The sequence below is a fragment of the Mus musculus genome, chromosome 7 (assembly GCF_000001635.26).
Source record: "Mus musculus strain C57BL/6J chromosome 7, GRCm38.p6 C57BL/6J".
NCBI classification, from domain to species: Eukaryota; Metazoa; Chordata; class Mammalia; order Rodentia; family Muridae; genus Mus; species Mus musculus.
In genome coordinates, this window is record NC_000073.6 from 57,866,425 (window position 1) to 57,882,891 (window position 16,467).

General features: G+C 37.7%; 1 pseudogene; it reads right to left on the reverse strand.

The window, feature by feature from the left end:
• Positions 11,568-14,885, reverse strand: Gm5596 (predicted gene 5596; annotated as a pseudogene).

Sequence of the window (16,467 nt, forward strand, 5' to 3'; positions counted from 1 at the left end):
TATCTCTCCCATGCTATGAATAATGAAAAATGAAAGGTGGAAATGCTTGCCTATGATATCAAAAAAAGATTTTATGGTCAATTGACAGCTACTTACTTTTTTATATATGTAGTTTCAGCTGAGTTTGCTGACAGAATCTTATCAAAAATGACCTAGTGTGTATAGTTTCTGTGAAACATTCACTATTTATTATTTGAATAAATTCTTGGAGATCATGGAGATAAGTTGACAGTCTCTTCTTCTAGCACTTTAATGAGCTTGAATGTTTATAGATATTGACAGGCATGTTACTAATAAGTCAGGAGATGTCACCAAAGGCTTCTAGTTTGTGGTAAACTAAACTGGGGTCTCAGTCCCATGCTTGTTCTATATTACACGTAAACAGAGGATGGATTAACAAGAGATGTCAATATTTCTTGGTGAATGCCACATCTGTCTAGAGTCAAAAGGTCACCAAAGTTTATTATATGACCTGACCTAGGAATACCGAGGGCTCATAATCATACAAACTGTGACTTTATGAATTTCCTGCCTTTGGCATTAGATTTTTGCTGTCATGTAAGTTTGTAATAAATAGATCTAAGCAGCAATATTACAAAATACTAGGAATTATATATATATAGTTTAAATTTGCCACACAAGATCAGAACTGAAGAGTAAAAGCTAAGGCTACTTTCTTCATTTCCCATGAAGTGCCTTCCTCATTGTAAAATCAATTTCCTCCACTTGGCAGGCAGCTTTATCATTAAATGCTGCTCATGCCTTCTGTGCATGTTAGGGTTTTTGTTTGTTTTATTTTTTGTTGTTTTTTTGTTTTTGTTTTTGTTTTTTGTTTTTTGGGTTTTTTTTTTGGAAAAGGAGAATTGTATCTCAAAACATGTGTTGTCCTTTAGCTAAATTTCCTTCATAAAGTAATCCCTTCCATCTCTTACTGTTTTAGTTCTGACTATGCCAGAAAGAATACAGAGGCAGTATGGATCAAAGGTCTAATGTTATAGTTAGGGAAGACATGGAGTTATTAGGAGCTGTGGATAAGTTCTGCTTCAATGGGGATTTGAGTATGGACAGGAGGATGCTTATCAACTTCATGTTACATTGACTGTCAATTTTGTTTGTCTACAAACATCATTTCTTTCCTCTGACAGTTCTATCAACATCCATTGATATGACACACACTGAGACACACTAGCATCAGTGTGATGACAACACGTGAGTAAGATGACAAGGCAGAGCTGTTCTGCCGTGGGTTAATGTGGCCTTTGTATTAATAAAACACAGATATGCTTACTTATAGCAGAGGAAGTTGGATGTATAGTGAAAAATATATGTGGTAGAAAACAATCTGGCTTAATTACAATGTAGATATCACACCCCTCGTCCCCCTGGGTCCTTTGCTGAGGAAAATTGAATTAAAGAGAATGAAAAATTGAATAGCAACCAAGGACTCTTTTCGCAGGCAATCAAATGCATGGCTTTCTAGTCTCAAAATTCTCCTGTTAAAACTAAGTATGTTTACAGCCTTAGTTATCAGTGAGACCTCAAATGATTTTTTTTCCCTCACAGTTATATGCCTGTCTACCAAGGCACTCATCATTTAAAATCATCACCATGGTAACTTCAAGAACAACTAGTCTGAAATGCACCTGTAACTATCAGAAAGGCAGTAGCTAGCGAGACAGAAGACAAAGAGCTTCTGGTGCTGGTCATCAGTTTTGGCAAAGGTCCAACGCTGTGTCTGCCTCCATGTGAATGAGAAATGGCAAGCCTGCTTCCCAAGAACCCATTTCTATTAGTACACCAATGTAGAAAGCAGGGCAAAAGGACAAACTCCATGTACCTGTCATCAGTTAAAATTGGATCTCTTTTAGGGTTTGTTTTTAGCTTTCTTTTCCATATATATCTCTTCTTATATATGATTATATATTTATAATATATTATATAATATATAATAGATATATTTATTATATACATATATGTATATATTTCTAGTGCTTAGAAATATATACATTTTACAAAGTGAATTTTATTCTTTAAAATTTTCCCACAAAGAATATCTTGGTTTTTTTGTTGTTCGAAGGAGAGTCTTGCTTTGTAGCTCTGTTTGGCTTGATAATTTTCTGTGTATCTCAGAGTAGTCTTGAACTCATAGCAACCTTCCTGATAGGCTTTTCTATTACTGATATCACAGGTATGTATAATTATGTCTGGCTGGTGTTTGTTATTTTTAATTAAATAAAACATTGCATTTTATAATTACTGTGTGAACTCATCAGGCCTTTCAAATAAATATGATACAGACTGGAATTTTGGTGATTTTTTTTTAACATTGACTTTACATCTGTTTTATATTTTATCATTGTGGGGATATTTTATCACTGTTTTCTGGCTAGTCATAGTATATAATAGTGTTGGAGATTGGTTCTAATGATTTGGCTTAATTGGGAATCTGTGTGTCCAAAGCTGAAGGTCCTTGTCCACAATTGGTTTTTGATCAACCAATAAAGATGCCAGTGGCCAATGGCTGGGCAAAGGAAGATGCGGTGGGACCTTTAGATTTATTCAGGCTGGGAACTGGAAAAAAAGGAGATGGAGGATTGCCATAATGTGGTGGGAGACAGATCAGAATTAGAGCTGCAGGAGAGAGATCCAACGGGCCATGTAAGAATTCAGGTAAGTGGCCACTGGCCACTTCCCTGATGGAGCCTGGGGTAGCAAGGAAAGGATTAGAACTGCTCAGCTTTTGAGCTAATCATGACTTTTCAAAAATAAGCTAATGTGTGTGTCTTTAACATTCATGGGTCCAAAGAGTTCCTGTGCAGGTATCTGGAAGCACAGGGCCCAATGGGAGCACAAAGCAGTGTAGTTAAACCCACAGCTACAGAATAGGAGGGAAATGGAAGGATGACAGACACATCCCAAACCCCAAGCCTGTGAACATGCTACATTACAAACACTATTGGGGACTTTCCTTTTCACTGCCTGGTGAGGTAGGGAGGTAGTAAATGTGAATGACTTTTTTTTCTTTACTTTTTCATTGAGATTGAATTCCTGGCATTTAAGTCATATTGTCTTGATTAATTGTGTCACAGCAATTGAGATACAGTGAAAGCTAATGTATTGTTTGAGTTATGGCTATGTTCTTTTGTGGCAGTTTCATCTTCACTATCATTATAACTTACAATATGTCCCTAAGTATATGGCAAGAGAAGAACATTATGGTTTGTACAAAACAGCGGCTACATTAATTCTCCAGTATTGAAAGGGAAATTTTGTACTAAAGTTGTAAAACCTTTTATCTTTCTTGGAATAGCATTTTGTATAAAAAATAGACTTTTTAGTTGTATGTTAAAGACATTAAGATTGTTGGGTTGTTTGTTATAGCAGTGTAAGCTAACCCCATTTTGATTGACAAACACAAGCCATTACTGAAAAGAGCATTCTCCTATTCTTGTTCTCCTACTTCTTGTTCAGAATACCTGCAGTGACTCTGCATGACTTGTAAATCTGAAGTTTGATGAAATGAATGTACTCACTAAAAAAGAGACTTGGTAGAATAGCAATGATCATCATGAGATTATAACTGTATCTTTTGCAAGTAGCAATTCATTAATTGTGTTCTGGCTATCCTTCTAGGATTTGGGAACTGATGTGGTGTGAAAACACAGATGCACCCTCAGGTGGTCTTCTAGGGTTTCTGGTGTCCCGTGTCAGCCCTGCCACAGGGTTTGGGCTGCTCGGAGGAGGGGGTAAGCAGGAGTTTTGACTCCGTGTGTTGCCAGGATGTCGGGCTATGGGAAGCCACGGACACTGCTCCAGGGGTTGAGGAGCACAGTCTGAGGTCCCCGGAGACAACATAGCTGGCTAAGGTATCTCCGGGCCTTTACTTAAACCAGGGTCATCTGGTTATCAGGCTCCTGGGCACCCCGGGAGCCTCTCCGTTCCACAGAATTGCTGAGAATGGAGTGGGGACCCACGAGCTGGATCTAGCCTGGGGCCAAAGAGGAAAAGAGGGGAGAGCACTGGGCTGGGCCCTGCTGGTATAGAGTACTTCGTTTGTCCAAGTTGGGCGGCTTAGTTTGGTGGAAGCCATGGCTGGGAGTGCTGTGAGGTCTTCTGTGGGAGATTAGGTGGCTGGCTCTTTAGGCAAAGGCCTGCTCCATTGTTCTCCATGGTGGATCCGGATGAAAAGAAATAGTCCATGGTTTTAAGGCATTGATTGTCACGTTGGAAAGTAGATAAATAAAACCAGTTCTCAGGGCGGGCCTGAGTTAAATACCTTTTGCAGGGAGGAGTGTCTGAGAAGGGGAGTTTATTGGCTAAGCCTCCAGGCCTTTAAGTACCTCACTAAAATGGAACTCTGTCTTGAGGCACGCCACAGCCTCTACCTGTGGAGGAGCTTGGGGTGTTGCCCTTACGTGACTGATGGCACAAATCTATGGAGGGCTGCTGTCTCGGGTCAGAAGCCTAGTGTCTGGGAACACCTGCCTTTCCTCTGGGTCACCGGGATTTCTAACCTTAGCTCAACCAGGAACCAGGCTGCCTTTCACAGTCCTATATGGTCTCTAGCTGGACCACTGCTGGAAAAATATATTTCATCTTCTCTTTTAGTATGCCTGATGGCTTCCCCATGCATTGTCTAGAAACTACTACAAGGCATTAGAATTATTTAATTATATTTTGGTTTTGACTTTCATTAATGTGATGTAAGAACATAGCTTCAAACAGTTACATGAAGGATTCATATTAAAAATTACTTTTGAGCCACCTCATAAAATGCTACACACCAGAGAATCCTGTTCTATTCTCTAACCTACTCATCAAATTGGGGTCAGTGTAGCTCCTGAAGTCTTTTTAGAAATAGTCAGACAATGCTATTATTTTAAATTGTGTGCCTCTGTGTGTGAGTATGCAAACATGAGTGGAGATATGTACTGAGTAGTTTATGATAACTTGACACAAGCTTTAATCATCAGAGGATGCAATTGAGAAACTGTTACGGTTCAGAGTGATTAAATCTCCTGTAACAGATATCCTTGTCTTATTCCTGATTTTACATTCTTTAAATTTCTATTTGTGTTGATGTTGGCTCTTGACTGACTATATATTGACTTTATTATATTGAAGGATTTCCCATGTATCTCTAGTCTCTTCAGAACTTTTTCCATGAAGTTGGATTTTTATCAAAGAACTTTTATACATCTAATTAGATGATCATGTGTGTGTGTGTGTATGTTTTCTATCAGCATGTTCATACAATAGAATACATTTATTGATTTACATATGTTGAATCACCATGCATTTTCGGGAATGAAACCTAATTGTTCATGGAGTAGGATGATTTTGCTATGTTCTTGAGTTTGGTTTGCAGGTATTTTATGAATAACTTTTGTATCTACGTTCTAAAGGTAATGGTGGGTAATTTTTTGGAGGGGGTCTTTGCATAGTTTAGGGATCATGTAAATTGTGACCTTGTAAAAAGAGTCCTACAATGTTCTCTCTGTCAGAAGCCTTCTAGGAAAAGCTATGGCAAGTAAGCAAGTTTTCTGAAGATGGCCCCTTGTTTAGCATGGCTGTGACAGGTGCATGGTCCGCAGAGACTTCATCCCAGGATTGCTTCTCACTGTTGATGTGTCTTTTCTGTCACTATTACGTAGCCTAATGATTCCTGAGCATTAGCCCACACTATTGGGCAAATCTCTTGCAGAATGTATATGAAAATATCTAGAGGACGTGGTGATTTCATAATTACTGATAATGATTTTTATCAAAGTCTCAAATTGATACAAGGAATTCCAAGTTCCCTGTAGAATAAAAGCTACAAATGGATCTCTGTAAACCTTCAAGTGTCACAGGTTAATTGTACTAGGAAAAGAAAACAAGCTTGGAGCAAATTTATAATCAAGAGAAACATTCTTTCTAGGTTAGGAGTGAGGCCATTATCTGGTAACTGAAGATCATAAATTGGAAATGGGAAATTCATTATAGGTTCAAGGACAGAAAAAAAATGATGGACTAGTTTATCTATAAAAGACTTAAAAATAATAAGACACAAGGCAGATGATATGTCTCTTGACAAAATCATGCTAATTTATGACATAAAAATTATTGCTTTAAACTTATAATGAACTTATGGGGGGCTAGAAAATGGATAATGAATGTTCAGTCAGGTATGAGTCTTAATGAAAAGATATGTAAACAATTCTGCTTTAACTCTTTAAGTCTTATTGGCCTATGAAATGACCTATTGCCTGAAACTTAGTATGAACTTATAGAATGTAAAAATGCTTTAAAAAACTAATGTGATCAATTATCTTGAGAAGGTATAAAAACTAAGAATAACAATAAAGAGGTGATGTTCCTTTTTTTTCTCTTCTTCATCCAGTATGTGTGTGTCTATGTGTGCCTGACTTTTTTTTTTTTAATCTTCATGGGCTTTTTTTTTTAATAATTTTTTAATTAGGTATTTTCTTCATTTACATTTCAAATGATATCCCAAAAGTCCCCCAGACCCTTCACCCCCCCAACACTCCCCTACCCACCCACTCCCAATTCTTGGCCCTGGTATTCCCCCGTACTGAGGCATATAAAGTTTGCAAGACCAAGGGGCCTCTCTTCCCAATGATGGCTGACTAGGCCATCTTCTGATACATATGCAGGTAGAGACACAAGCTCCGGGGGGTAGTGGTTAGTTCATATTGTTGTTCCACCTATAAGGTTGCAGACCCCTTTAGCTCCTTGGGTGCTTTTTCTAGCTCCTCCATTGGGGTCCCTGTGTTCCATCCAATAGCTGACCGTGAGCATCCACTTCTGTGTTTACCAGGCCATGGCACAGCCTCACAAGAGACAGCTATATCTGGGTCCTTTCAGCAAAATTTTGCTAGTGTATGCAATGATGTCAGTGTTTGGAGGCTGATTATGGGATGGATCCCCAGGTATGACAGTCTCTAGATGGTCCATCCTTTTGTCTCAGATCCAAACTTTGTCCCTGTAACTCCTTCCATGGGTGTTTTGTTCCCAATTCTAAGAAGGGGCAAAATGTCCACACTTTCGTCTTCGTTCTTCTTGAGTTTCATGTGTTTTGCAAATTTTATCTTGGGTATTCTAAGTATCTGGGCTAATATACACTTATCAGTGAGTACATACCATGTGAGTTCTTTTGTGATTGGGTAACCTCACCCAGGATGATGCCCTCCAGGTCCATCCATTTGCATAGGAATTTACTGCCTGACTTTTTCTTTTTCTTTTTTTCTTTTTTATATTTTTTATTACATATTTTCCTCAATTACATTTCCAATGCTATCCCAAAAGTCCCCCATACCCTCCCCCCCCCACTTCCCTACCCACCCATTCCCATTTTTTTGGCCCTGGCGTTCCCCTGTACTGGGGCATATACAGTTTGCAAGTCCAATGGGCCTCTCTTTCCAGTGATGGCCAACTAGGCCATCTTTTGATACATATGCAGCTAGAGTCAAGAGCTCCGGGGTACTGGTTAGTTCATAATGTTGTTCCACCTATAGGGTTGCAGATACCTTTAGCTCCTTGGGTACTTTCTCTAGCTCCTCCATTGGGAGCCCTGTGATCCATCCAATAGCTGACTGTGAGCATCCACTTCTGTGTTTGCTAGGCTCCAGCATAGTCTCACAAGAGACAGCTACATCTGGGTCCTTTCGATAAAATCTTGCTAGTGGATGCAATGGTGTCAGCGTTTGGATGCTGGTTATGGGGTGGATCCCTGGATAAGGCAGTCTCTACATGGTCCATCCTTTCATCTCAGCTCCAAACTTTGTCTCTGTAACTCCTTCCATGGGTGTTTTGTTCCCACTTCTAAGGAGGGGCATAGTGTCCACACTTCAGTCTTCATTTTTCTTGAGTTTCATGTGTTTAGGAAATTGTATCTTATATCTTGGGTATCCTAGGTTTTGGGCTAATATCCACTTATTAGTGAGTACATATTGTGTGAGTTCCTTTGTGAATGTGTTACCTCACTCAGGATGATGCCCTCCAGGTCCATCCATTTGGCTAGGAATTTCATAAATTCATTCTTTTTAATAGCTGAGTAGTACTCCATTGTGTAGATGTACCACATTTTCTGTATCCATTCCTCTGTTGAGGGGCATCTGGGTTCTTTCCAGCTTCTGGCTATTATAAATAAGGCTGCTATGAACATAGTGGAGCATGTGTCCTTCTTACCAGTTTTGTCAGCTATTAAAATGGTTACACAGGCTTTTTTCTTTGAAATATATGCTTGGAATATCTTATTCCACTTCTTTACCCTGAGGTGATGTCTATTCTTGATGGCAAGGCATATTTATTAGAGGCACAGAAAGTTGGATTCTATTTTCTAATTCAATGTGTTAATTTGTGTCTTTTTAATTGAAAATTAAGATCATTATTATTGAAAGGTACTACTTTTTCTTGTCATTTTGTTATTATGGTGAATCTTCAGCCCCTACTTCCTTGATTGTTTTTATTTCTTTGATTTCGTGATTGTCAACCTTTTCATAACGAAGTATTACTTCTAATGCCCTCTGTAGAGCAGAGTGAATAGATCCTGCTTAAGTTTAGTTTTATCATGGAGAAATTTCCCCTCTGTCAATTGTGATTGATAGTTCTGTTGGGATAGTAGTCTGGGCTTCATCTGTGGTTTCTTGGAGATTATAGAACATCTGTTCACGCACTTCTGCTTTTATAATCTCCATTGAGAAACAGGATACTATCCTACTGTATCTGCCTTTATATGTTATTTTGTCTTTTTTTTCTTGCAGATTTTAAAATTCATTCTCTGTTCTGTAGTTTTAATGCTTTTATTATTTTATGTTGTACAAAATACCTTTTCTGATTCTGTGTATTTGGTATGCTTGTGAGCTTCTTGGGCACCCCTTCTTGGATTTAGAGAAATTTTCTATGATTTTGTTGAAAGTATTTTTCGTACATTAGACCTGGGTCTCATCCTTCCTTTATTCCATTCACCCCATAAATTGCATCTTTTTATAGTGGACCTTGACTTTCTTAATGTTTTGTTCCTGGATTTTTTTAGGTTTAATATTTTTGTCTGAAGTATTCTTTCTTCCATGTCTTATACAGTGTTGTTGAGAATTATATGTGGGGTTTGTATCTGACTTCCTTGATTTTTCATTCTTGTTTTATTTCAGTTTGGGCATTCATTACTAATTCTATATACTCTATCATGAGCTGTTTTCATTATTTCATTCCAGTGGTTGTTTGGGTTTTCATAGATTTTACTGGGAGATTTATTTAGATCCCTTTTCAGGTTCTTGAACACATTCATAAATGTTGTTTTGAAGTCCTTGTCTTGTGCTTCAGATATATTGCATTTCTCAAGGCCTACTGTGGTATGGTTACTGGTTTCTGGTGGAGGCATGTTGTTTTGGCTGTTCATGTTTGTGTTTTGTGTTGATGTTTAGGCATCTGGACTTGGGATAATTAAGGTTAGTTCAAGTGTTGAAATATGGTCTTTTCTTTGCTTGGTCCATTCCTTGTTATTTTGTTGCCTTCTATGGATCTGGAAAGTGTGATGGCTGTTTGTTGCCTCATAGAGAGTGTTTGTGCAGGCCAATGGGTGACAGAAAGAATATAGGTGGACTAGGAGAAAATGCTGAGAGGTATGTTAGAAGAGCTAAAGGGATCCTGTCACACCATGAAATGAGTTCCCCTGGGGGTTAGAGATGTTGTAGGAAGAGGATTCCTGCATGTAGGTTGCAGTAGGCAAAGAATATTAATCTCGAGAGTCAGGGATTTGGATTGTCGGTACCCTGCATCTGAACTGAGTTGGAGTTTCCAGTAAATAGAGTTAAGGTGGGATGAGAGGTACCTGTAAGCTAGTTGTTATAGGCAAAAAATGAGAATGAAAAGATTGTAATGTACGATATGAAGAATAATGAAAATTGCCTACCTGAGTCTCAGCCCAGTGAACTCCCTGGAGTAAAGTCTTTCCTTAATATTGAGCTCTCTCTCTCTCTCTCTCTCTCTCTCCTTTCTTTCTTCCTTTTAAGTCTCAAGACACAGTATTTAAGGAATTCAGAATCATTCATTACACAGTTCATTGTTTTTCTCAAAAGAGTGAGAAATTGTGGTCACACTATTGTTCAATTAACTGAACAAAAAATTATGTTAATATCGTAGAGTTTTTAAATTAAATTTACGTTCCTCAATTTCAATGAAGCATTAGATACTAGAATTAAAATATTGATCTATTTCAATACAAGTCTATATAAGAATGTCATTAATAAAGATTTAATACAATCATTAAAACAGCTGTTTACATGTTAAACGAATATTTCTTTTATATTTATTGATAAAATAATTAATTTTAGTTAAGTGATGCTTACTTTATTATTTCTAAATTATTTTTTGGAACCTGATACAAAATCTTAACCTTAAATTTAAAATTTGTAAGGTTGAAAATTATAAAAGTAAAAAATTTTAAATTAAGTAAAATATTAATAATTTACAGCCTATCTGCAATTTCCCTTTTCTCCTCTTCTTTCAGTTCTTCCCTCCTCCACTCCCATCCACTCTTACTATTTCTTTCAGAAAAGGAGAGGTCACCCATGGATATCAATCAACCTTGGCATATGAAGTTGCAGTAAGACTCAGCACATCTTCTCCTATTGAAGCCAGAGGAAGTAACCCTGTTAAGGAAAAGGCTCCCAAAAAGCAGGCAACAGAGTCAACGAAGGTCCTTGCTCTCACTATTAGAAATTCCACATGAACAAGCTGCACAATGTACATAATAAGTGCAGAGGGTCTAGGTCAGTCACTCACATGCTCCCTGGCTGGCAGTTTAGTCTCCCTGAGCACCTATGCGCCCAGGTTAGTTGATTCTATAGGTTTTCTTATGGTATCCTTGACCTCTCTGGCTCCTACAATCATTCTTTCCCCTGTTCTGCAGGATTCCCCATGCTCTATCTAATGTTTGCCTGTGGGTCTTCTGCATGTTTCCACCAGTTTCTGGCTGAAGCCTCTATGATGGCATTTATGCTACCCTCCTGTCTGCAAGCATAGCATATTTTCATTAACAGTGTGTCAGGGATGTGCTCTCTCGCATGGCACGAGTCTCAAGCTGGACCAGCCATTGGTTGACCCACTCCCTCAATTTCTAAACTATCTTTTCTCCAGCACATCTTGTAGGCAGGACAGATTGTAGTTTGAAGATTTTGTGGCTGAATTGGTATTCCAGTTTCTACATTGGAAACAGGGGATGTATGGTTCAGGCTCCAAATCCCCCAGTGATGGAAGTCTTTGCCGGGGTGACCTCATAGGTTCCTGAGAGTTTCCATTTTCCTGGATTTCTAGGTTACAACAGAGAAGTCTGTCCCCTGTGATTCTAGTTGTTTCTTCCAGTACTCTCTCCTGTTTTCCTCCCCCAACATGATCCCTCCTGTTCACATGTCCACACCCCTGTCCAGTCCCCTCTTCTCTCTACCCATGATGTGTAGTTTTTCCCAATCTTAATGAGACTTTCCCCACTCCTTGAGCCCTGCTTGTTACTTAGCTTCTTTGGGACTGCAGATTGTACATTTTCTCTCTCTTTTTTTTTTTTTTTCTTAAGACAGGAATTTTTGCTTTATTCATCATGGTCTTTACATTTAAGAAACAATGAAAGACAAATTTCTGTTGTTAAATAACAATTATATATCTATTTCAGTATTAGGATAGATAATGAATGTAAGGATTCAAAATATATTTCTGGAAAAAAGACTGAAATAATTAAGAAAATGTTTAGGGGAAAACAAAAATCTCACAGAAACATATCTTTAAAACACACATATAAGCCAGGAATGGTGGCACATACATATATATTCCAACTACTCAAGAGAATAAGGCAGGAGGAATATGAGTTTGAGGTTAGAATAGGGTACATAGAGAGACTTTATCTCAAAAACTACCTCCTTTTGCCCCCAATAAACCAAAGTCCAATTAAAAAGCTAAACTACAAGTGTGTTTATATAAAGTTAAATAGACCATAAGTGTAAAAAGATTATATAAAAGTGTACAATATTTTTCATGATCTGATACTTATAAATAAAGAAGCAATCTTAAACAACCAGTTCTTTAGCTAATATACATATAGACACAGACGTGTTTTCTTCTTTAAAAGCACCACAATTTTATCTGAATGGTACAATTCTGATAGTCTTACCAGATCATTATATTAAAAAATAGTTTCTGATTAAAATATTTGGTATCACCTTTCGTTAGGCACTTAGGGCAGATCCAGTAGCTTTAGCAGCCTCGCACAGATAAAGACTGTTTTGTCACCTCCTTGTATAATGTCCTTTGAAGGGAACCTATAATATCAACAGTGTTCTTTTAAGTAGAAATAGTCTCATGTACGGCTTCATTTGTTGAAGTTTTAAGTCAGTAACACAGACTGTGAAGCTTGGGGTTTCTTAAATTCAGCATCGGTTACTTGATTGTAGGTTTATCATCAAAAAGTGCTGCTTCACTCTCAGTGGTTGGAAATCTTTTCTGATATATCAAGGGGTATTCCTTCTGAAACTGTTTCAATTTTCTTCTTTTCTCCTTTAGAGGCAAGCTTTTACTTCTGACAATATTCTCCAAAAGTTCTGCAATTGCAGCTTGGGAAGTTGAAATTTTCTGTTCATCAAATTCTTTAGCACTAATCTGTTTACAGTAAGAATATGTTGGCAAAGGAACAACTAGTCCATCTCCATGATTTTTAACATTGCCCTTTTTAATGTAGTCAAGATGTTTCTCCACTGCAGCTTGTAAATAAGTGGGTACTTGAAGAATTTCCTGATGATGATCCATTAGGAAAGAAACTAATCTTGAAGCCAGAAGCTCATCAAGATCCACTTCTTCAGCACAACATAGTACACATCGAGAAAAAGTATTTATCATCAATGATCTTGTACCTATTTGTTCATGAAGTTTGGGCATATCAACATTTTGACTCATTCTAGAAATCATGCGCATTAAGAGTTGAAGCTTTCTACGATTTGGTGGGGGAAGTAACAAACAACATAACTGTAGAGCATTGATGGCAACCCTCTCTAAGTGAGGTTGCAGCAAACTTTGTGTGCCAGTCAACACAGAAGCAGCTGGAGGTAAAGATTTCTCTGAAAGTTCTATGGTGCTTTTGCACAGTCTTTTATTGATTGTGGTACTAGACTCTCCGAGCTCACTTGTACTGCCTTGTCCAACATTTGGTTTCATTATAATTTCAGCCACTGGTTTATTGATACAACTATTCTGTCTTGTACTACTTCTTAAAAGTAAACTCTGAGATCTACAAAGCTGTTTTGACTTATACTTTTCATTACATAACTCTTCTTGGTCTTGAACAGTCAAAGCAGAGGTTCTGTTAAAACCAACACAGTGTGGCTGCTGAGCATTTTCATCTGAGTGAAGATTAAATAGGGGTGTCTGTTTGGGTGCAGACACTAACGATTGCTTACTATTTTGTTCTTCTATGTTCAGAACAGACTGGTAGAAGATACTGGACTTCTTTTCACTTGAATTCACTGGCCTATCTACAATTCCTTCCAAAGAAGAGCACCTTGGTTTGATGTTAGAGGACAGGGCATTTGTATTACTTAAGCCCATTAAATTATGACAGCTTCCTCCCATTATGTCATTAGCACTAGCTCTTCTGTTTCTTAAATTATCTAGCTGCATTTTCTTGGTACATCTTTCTTGAAATCCTTGGTCATTTCTTTGTAGTCTTTTAGTAGAATCCAACTCTTCATTGCTTTTGTCTTTGTAAAGCAGACTGAGAAGAAGACACTCAGTTGATTTGAAGGAATTCAAATTGCTTAAATCATGGATTTTTGAAGATCGTGGATCATCTTGTATTTTATGTATTCCACTTGTTCTATCTGAAACTGTGATGTAGCCACAAACAACCAAAATGTTCACAAATAATTCATAATATTCAAATGTAAGTAGAGGTTCAGGGAGATTTAGAAAATAATCTGCAATTGTTTTGAATACATCACGTTCAAATCCAACATAAGTTAGATTATTGGTGTCATTACTTCTTGGCCAATTTGCTAGGCACTTCATTGCAGATAAAACCCAATGTGGAAGATCGTCTGATTTGTCTTGTAGTATGACCACTCCATGCTTACTTGTGTTGGCCATGTTGTACATTATATATTGAGGAATTACTTGGTTTGGGTTTAAGAGTTCTTCTATGGATGGCAAACTTAAAATGGTTTGCAGGTATATCATAATAACGTATCTCCAAACTTCTTCAACATCTTCCTGGCTTATTTCTTGGTTGTCAGGTGCAATTTCTAGATCTTCATTGGTTATTCTTTCATGATTTATCTTTTCTGTATTTTCCTGAGAGAAATGTAATCCACGCTTCTTAGAAGTTTTTTGAGATAAGTTTCGTAATTTAAAAATACCATCTTTGTCTTTGGAAAAGTACTCTGTGTTGGTTTTCTTGATTTCTGTATGTCTTTGTGGAAAAGTTTTAAGTGGAGAAGTTGCAGGAAATCTGAATAGTTGATTGTTGTCATCAAGGCTTTCTGATCCCCATCTACCTTTGATATCTTCAATCACATGATTCTTAAGAAATTTTCTCAATAGTTGAATAGTCTGTTGTCTTGTAACTTCAGGACCAAAATTACTATTACTTCTTAACAGATCATAAAGCCAATCTATAGCTTCAACTGCAGTGAAACAATTGCTATATTTTTTTAAATGTTGTCTATGTTTTCTTAAAGGCATTCCTACTCGAAAAGATGTGGTTACTTCATTCCACAGCTTGGTGGCCCGGTAAGGTCCAAGAGGAGCACCCTGACGCTCCATGCTATCATTGCCGGGCTGAGAGGCTGCGGAAAGTGCGCGGTAGCAGGAACCTCTGTGGCCTGGAGTTGGTGTCGGAAACAACTCGTACATTTTCTCTTTATAGCTAATATCTACCTATAAGTGAGTACATGTCATGTCTTTCTGGGTCTGGGTTACCTCACCCACAATGATCTTTTCTAGAACCATGCACTTGCCTACACATTTTATGATGTCTTTCTTTTTAAAACACAGGGGATGGGGGTGAGGATGGAGGGGAAAAAGGTGCTCATCAGACGTGGGGAAAGCAGGGTGGGGAATAGCAGAGGGCTGAGAGAAAAAATGAAAATCCATGAGGGTGGGCATCTTTGAGAAGAGCCAGAGATCTGGAATGGGGAAGGCTTTTCACGGTCTATGGAGGTGACTCTAGGTGACACTCCTAGCAGCTGGAGATATGGAGACAAAAGTGATGTTTTCCTGTAGCCAGGTCACAAAGCAAGTCTCAAAAGATACAAGAAAATTACAATAACTTCCTGTATCTTATCAGATCGTCATGGATTAAAGTTCTAGCACTAATCAACAATAAATAAATAGTACCTCAAGAAACTGAAAAGTGTCTGTAAGGTATAGGACACCATCAAGAAGACAAAATGTCAGCCTACAGAATGGAAAAAGATCTTAACTAATTGCACATCTAACAGAGAGTTGATATTCCAAGTGTATGAACTAAAGAAACTAGACATCAACTAAACCAAATAACCCAATTAAAAATGGGGTACAGATCTAAACTGAATTCTCTACACAGGAATTTCTAATGGTCCAGTGACACTTAAGAAATGTTCAACATCCTTAGCCATCAGGGAAGTTCAAATTAAAAGGCCTCTGAAATTCCATCTTACACCTGTCATAAAATGTCTAAGATAAGTAACTCAAATGACAGCTTATTCTGGCCATGATGTGGATCAAATGAAATATTCCTGCTTTCCTCATAGGAATGCAGTCTTATAGTCACATTGCAAATCAATTTGCCAATTTCTCAGAAAATTGGCAATATATCTATGTCAATACCCACCTATACCACCCAAAGGATGCTCCACCATACCACAAGGCCACTTGTTCAACTATGTTCATAGACGCTTTATTTGTAATAGCCGGAAACTGGAAACAACCTAGATATCCCTCAATTGAAAAATGGACAAAGAAAATGTGGTTCCTTTACACCATAGAATACTATTTCCATGTCTTATATTCTCTTGATGATGCTTACATCTGTTTTTCCTGTTCTCTTACCTAGGTTTCCCATCTCCAGGATAGCCTCATTTGTGTTTTCTTCATTGCTTCTATTTCCATTTTCAGGTCTTGAACAGTTTTATTCATTTTCACCGTTTTGATTGTATTTTCTTGTACTTCTTTATGAGATTTATTCATTTCCTCTTTAAAGGCCTTTCTCATCTTTATATGATTGGATTCAAGGTCATTTTCTTGTATTTCAGCTGTGCTAGACTATTCAGGGCTTGCTGTAGTAGGATAGCTAGGCTCTGGTGGTCCTATATTATCCTGGATGTTGCTGATTGTTTTCTTAAGCTGGTCTTTATTCATTTGGGTTTGTGGTTATTGTAGGTTTAGTTGCTGATTTCCGTGTTTATCTTTATTACATAGGTGGGTTTTTTTAAAATTCTATTTTCCTTG